This window comes from Ixodes scapularis, unplaced genomic scaffold, assembly GCF_016920785.2.
Source record: "Ixodes scapularis isolate PalLabHiFi unplaced genomic scaffold, ASM1692078v2 PGA_scaffold7__128_contigs__length_106722199, whole genome shotgun sequence".
Taxonomy (NCBI): Eukaryota; Metazoa; Arthropoda; class Arachnida; order Ixodida; family Ixodidae; genus Ixodes; species Ixodes scapularis.
The window spans coordinates 51,520,329-51,526,328 of NW_024609882.1; the positions used below are offsets into that span (position 1 = coordinate 51,520,329).

General features: G+C 43.8%; 1 protein-coding gene across 1 annotated transcript in view; it reads right to left on the bottom strand.

Moving 5' to 3' along the window:
- LOC8034905 (myosin light chain kinase, smooth muscle) overlaps window positions 1-1,462 on the bottom strand; it is a 110,545-nt gene extending 109,083 nt beyond the window's left edge. The window contains exon 1 of the mRNA XM_040503829.1: window positions 1,285-1,462. The gene's annotated coding sequence lies outside the window, so the exon portion shown is untranslated. The remainder of the gene's footprint in view (window positions 1-1,284) is intronic.
- Window positions 1,463-6,000: the final 4,538 nt, after the last annotated feature.

Consider the following 6,000-nt stretch of genomic DNA (forward strand, 5'->3'; position numbering starts at 1 on the left):
ATAATAGCAAGTTTTTTTATGCTAGTGGAAACAAAAACAATAATGATGTTCTCAATATACACATAAGAAAAATAACGTGCTTATAAAAACTTATACGCGCCTTATATTCATCACATATATGCGTTGTACTATATGATGTGCTATGTTTGCAGAATAAATTCCATATTGTTTTTTTTTATTAAAGCAAATATTTTTTTTAAGTCACGGGGAGCGTATACCGCAGATATCCGAATATCCTCTTCTCCTTTCCTTAAATAGTAAAATATCTCGTTTTGCTCTTTCTACAAAATTTATCATTTTAACGCTTCACTGAACAGTAAATCACATCTTAACCCCTCATATACTGCTTTAAGTCACGGGGAGCGTATACAGCAGATATCCGAATATCCTCTTCTCCTTTCCTTTTATAGTAAAATATCTCGTTTACGCTTCTTCTACAAAATTTATCATTTTAACGCTTCACTGAACAGTAAATCACACCTTAACCCCTCATATACTGCTGCACGACTTGATCATAATCTTAAAGTCGGCATACCTCTGTGTCGAACCTGAGCGTACATCGACTCCTGATTGGAACCCCTTTCCAGAATCTCTCCTAAATGCGTACCATCAATACAAACATCTAGAGGCGCGAATTAACCACGTTTGCTAACACGCCGGACTAATTATTTTGAAATAAAATCGCTAGCTTTCTTTACATTCTATTGCGCGATATTTCAACGAGAATTTGTATGTTCTCCCCCACTGGCAATTCGCTATGAACCCTGAGCGTACCAAAATAAATAAATGCATTGTTTCGACGTTCTAAACGTTTAACAGCTGAATGTCGCCACATAAGTCAATTCCTCCGAGTAGAATCTAGTTTGCTATAGGCCGACACGCCAATATCTATGGGCTTTTCAACGAAGCATGCTCAAATAATGTCTTCGAAGCCCCATCACAATAGGAAACAAATTGTTCCGATAACCGCGATAACCTTACTCCATAATCCCCCGGCGCCTTTGAGTATGTATAATATCGCTACCGGGTACCGTCATCGGATTTATAGGCACGCTTCGCTAAACCTGTCTACTACCCTAGTGAAAACGAAATTATAAAATAATGTATCCAGTAAACAGACGAGAACGCATACGAGCATAAAAATAAAACTTATATGCCTCCTATATATGCGCCTTATGAAGTTTATGCAAGTTCAGATATTTGTTTACCGAACCAACTCCGATGAAATCTTGCCCTGTTCAATGGGGTACCTGAACGTGACGTACAGAGGTTAAGCGTACTCACGTTCAGGGCTCTCTGCCGTACCAACGAAAGAGCGAGTCGGCGTACGGAGCTCGAGGGCGAGCACGGGATATCCAATGGTCGGCGAGCGAAGCGCTGCAGTCCCCGTTTTGTCCCGCGAACGGTGTGTGAGAGAATGCGATATGCCATTCGGCGGCGGCGAGCGGTCTTTCCCTCTGCCAGCGCTGACAGCGCCGCTTAGTTCCCGCAGCGTCCGCCAACATGGCGCTGCCCGCTGTCGTGGGGCGGAAGAGGTCTCGCGGAGGAGTGATGGATGGCAACATACCGCGCGGAGCAGAAAAGCAACAGAAAAAAAAGAACGCAGAAAAAGGCTTGCTTTTAGAGAGATGATAATTGAACCGCACGTGGCTAAAATAAGTTGTGATCTGATTTTCTTTTCTGTGGAACGTATCACGGACTTTGAGTTCACGGCGGGTTAGAGCTTTGAGCTTGGAAGCGGGAGCGATCGTGCTGATCACTTTGAAGCATGGATACAGCACGCGCCCGCTAGGCATGCAGTCCGCAGCGCACGGTCTACGAAAACTCTCTAATAGCAACAGTAATGCAGTGCACTACCGCGTGCTTCGTTTCAATAAAGCACTTAATAATGAAGTTATATAACGTAGTTGTTCCGTTAACCGTATAGGTGCACCTGCACTGTTCTGCGGGAACCTGCGCGCGTAGCCAATATTGAGAAATAGGGTGGAAATAATTCGCCTACTTCTTAAAAAAGCTCTCATACAAAAGCATTGTAGAAAAGAATGCGGCTGAGATTCACATACAAAACAAAACAATTTCCCATATTTTCCCAAAACAATTTGCAATTTCAATAAGAAGTAATTTCATTAACGTTCCAAAAACAAATTATTCAGTTAAATCTAGAACTCTGTTTTCATGTACTGAAACTGGTCATATCAGATATTCCAGACCTGTATTTTTTTTAAGGTAACTTTTTTTAAAGAGTTTCAAAATGACAGGCAAGAGACAGGGTAAAGCATTAAGATTCCCAGGTGCGAAGCCGTTTAGCTTATTTTTTTAATATAACCTATTGATGATGTCACGAGGTAAACTGTGCCAACAACGCCACCACCGAAATTTGTCATGCCCTGTCTCAGACGCCGTATTTATTTATTAAAATTTCTCGGGTCGTTCCCTTTTTAAGATGTTGTATAGAGACGCGCCTTTCAATGAGCTTGGGAGCAGGATCGGGCAGAAATGCTTTCAAAAGTATTTGGAAATACAACTACTGGGATGCAAGGCATGAACAGCTGGAATACTCAAAATGGAATACATTGATAAAAATGTATCGCGATACGTAGCAAAAATGCATTTAAAAAATAGAAAACTATTTAGAAATACAAAAGAGGAAAAAATTTTGCTGGGGCTGAAATACAGACACTGAAATACATCGTTATAAGAACATTCTTTTGGATGTTTTGGTGCGCCCCTTAGAGGGTACGAAAGAAAAAAGAAGAAGCATGCTCTGGAATACGAGATTTTGTTTTTAAGCCAGCAAGCGAGTTATCACTGCCTGTTGGAGTCTGAATTAAAGTCAAATAAAAAATACCGCAAAATCAGGATATTGTATGCTGGGAAGTAGCAAGGGAAGCAAGTAGTAAGGTAGCTAAATGAGCTAGTTCTAATCATGGATAAGGGAAGCAAGCGATTTTTTCACTATATGGTTCCAGTGCGGTTTTATTTCGGCATCTCCAATCTTTCCGAGGCAAACTTCCCAGCGACATCTAAAGCACTTTTGTTTCCTCACAAACAACCTCGAGAAGTCACTATGATTATGTCCAATCCGGATGCGTCTTTCCGCAGTGACCTTAGAATGTCACCGTGGAATGAAGTTCAAGGAACCCGTTACCTTTTATCTGTTCGTTGGGCGCGCCGACAGGGCCATCAACTTTTGTAATCGACTGGAATAGTCGACCACCTAAAAGTGTGGGAAAACATTTGTTAACTTTTGCTCAATAAAGAAGGAAGTCATATGCGGTCAGACGCACAGAACGTCAGTGTAGAAACTTGATCCTGACCATCTTTGTGAAGGTCAAGAATTATTTTAAAATTGCGACTAAATACATGGGCCCTATACTTTGTCTCATCCTACGATGGACTAAAGGCCAAAGCCACGGGCCGCAAGGTCCAATCACGTTACACGCCAAACTATGACATGATTAATATTGATTAGGGGTGGACGAATAATGCTCAGAATCAAGAACCGCTGCATCATTTCTATAGCTTCGACACTGCGAAGAGTCTGTATGTCGTGGCTTTCTTTGCGATGTACAATCGATGAGTCACTCAGTGCTATTCGATTCGAACCACTGTCCACCCATACCCATTCGTGATCCTGGACGGAGGCACCGCCACCGTCCAGCGAAATACGACGCAATTTCTAAGTGGCTTGTGATTGGATCTTGTGAGCCGTAGCTTTTACCTTTAGTCCGTCGTAGGGTGAGACGAAGTTTAATAACGTCGCGATAAAGAGAATACACCCGAAAATGTATTTCCATACAAAAAATACAAAATACAGTTGGAAGATGGTACCACGATACAGAAGTATTAATACAGAACGCATTTCTGAAATACTCTAGCGGTACATTTGTGTCGCGATACTACCCAACTCTGCTTGGGAGGTATGTTAAGCCTCCGGGACATAATACGACAGCGTGGGGTAACGACAATTACATTTCTAACGGGTATAAACTACCTTAAAGGGACACTGAAAGGGTATATATGCTTGCCAAGCCCAAGGCATGACACTGCATGACATTTGTACATGACATACGAGAGCCCATCTACCCAGAACACAATTTGGGAGTCGAAATTTGTTTTCTCGCCGCCCAAAAAAACGACGATCAAGAACTGGCCGGTTTGAGTCGCGCTCACTCTCTCCTCCGTGGTCACGTGCCGTTTACTATGGTTTAGAGACAACCACCAGAGATAATCGGAGTCGTGGGTTATCGAAGGCACACTCTCAATACTAAACAAAGACAAAAAATCTCATACCCATTTTTCTTCGTGGCTTCTATAAAGCTGCTAATACGTTGATTAAAACAAAATTGCACAGCCACGTGATTTCCGTTAACTTTTTCCTCCTCTATATTAGGGAGTTTTCATAGATCCTTTTGGCCGTCCCGCAACGCTCTCTGCAACCGGCTACGATACCAAAACTCTACAGCCAAGGACATCGGCGCGCAGGCGCAGTAGCGGCTTGTTCGTTGTCGAAGGCTTAGCGGAGGGGAAAACTCGTTCTACGAAAACTCCATACTTCTTCTTCCTCTCCAGTCAAGTTTCAGTTTCAGTTTGGAGCAGCTGCGTTATTTCACACCCTAATGAATCGCCTGGCAAAAGATAAACAAAACCTTTTTGGGGGGGTGTCAGTGTCCCTTTAAGGGCTGTTCACGCAGGGGCGTTTGCTTGCGTTTTCTTGCGTTACCTTTTAAAGGAGCTGTGCAACAATTTCAGGGCTTTGCTTAAATAATTGTGGAACTTGATGCCTGACACTTCTGCAGTGAACTACAGAAAACAGAATTTGCCTGGATAACCTAGTTTTTATTTAAAAAAAATGAAAAAGATCCAGGTTTTTGCCGCCTCTCAACTCGTGCATCGTCTGCCGGGTCACGTGCACAGTGATGTCACTTGAGTAAGCGCGGAGTTCCGGAAAAGTTCTCTCTTTAGAGCCATCAACGAGCAGCGAGAACTCATCCGCTCGCGACCGCGTGACCACCCGTCCTTGCCCGTCCGGCGCTGTCCCCCTCCCCCTCCGGCTTCTGGTGGCTCTTCGCGGTTTTGTGGACCTAGGATAGATGGCGCCACTAAAACTCCGTACAATAAAAGTTTTGTCGACGATACACTGTTAGCAAAAATAACACGCCCAGACGTGTAAACCGTTGTCCCATAGCGGACACGTCGAAACGTGTTCGTTTTACACGAGGCCATCTGTGTTTTTCGTCTACACATGAGTTGCTGTGTAAACTTAACACGCTACACCGTGTCTGCCTTCCGCAAAACCGTTTCGAGCGTGTTCCTTATGAAGCATGGCGGCCAGCGGCCGAGAACAGGCGAGAGACGAGCCCAGCGAGCCGCGCGCCTTTCAGCTGAATTGAAAGCACACAGGGCGCGTTAGTTCTCGTTCGATGTCTTTTATACACAGTAAAGTCTCCAAGCGGCGGACGTAGCTACTTGCAAAGGTACGTACGTGTGTTGTCGGCGGTCGGCGGCGTCAATAGCTTCAACGAGCCGCTAGACAAAAAAGAAAAAAACGAATGCCGAACTCACATGGATAAATAACTTGAGCAAACTATTTAGAATCGGGCGGTAACTTGCGCCACCTATCGCGATTTCTAGCAGCCTGTTTTTAAAAAAAAGACGAGTCTGTTAACACTGGGAACGACCACGGCCACACAGCAACCCTACATACAACGCAGGCAACACAGCACACACCTACACGGCACCGACATATACACAAACACAACAACCGACACCACGCCCGACACTTCCTACTCGAAATTCATTTCTCCCCGCGGCGCATATAAGCTTGACATGTGCGGGTGAGCTCCTTGGTCACTGACCATTACAGATTTATAGAAGAATACACACAACACGGCGCAATGGACAGCCGTGTGTAAGAACTGTTTGCATTTAAAAAGTATGGAGGCAAAATCTATAATGCTAGTCCGTTGCAATAAATAATGATATGTTAACAATAAATCT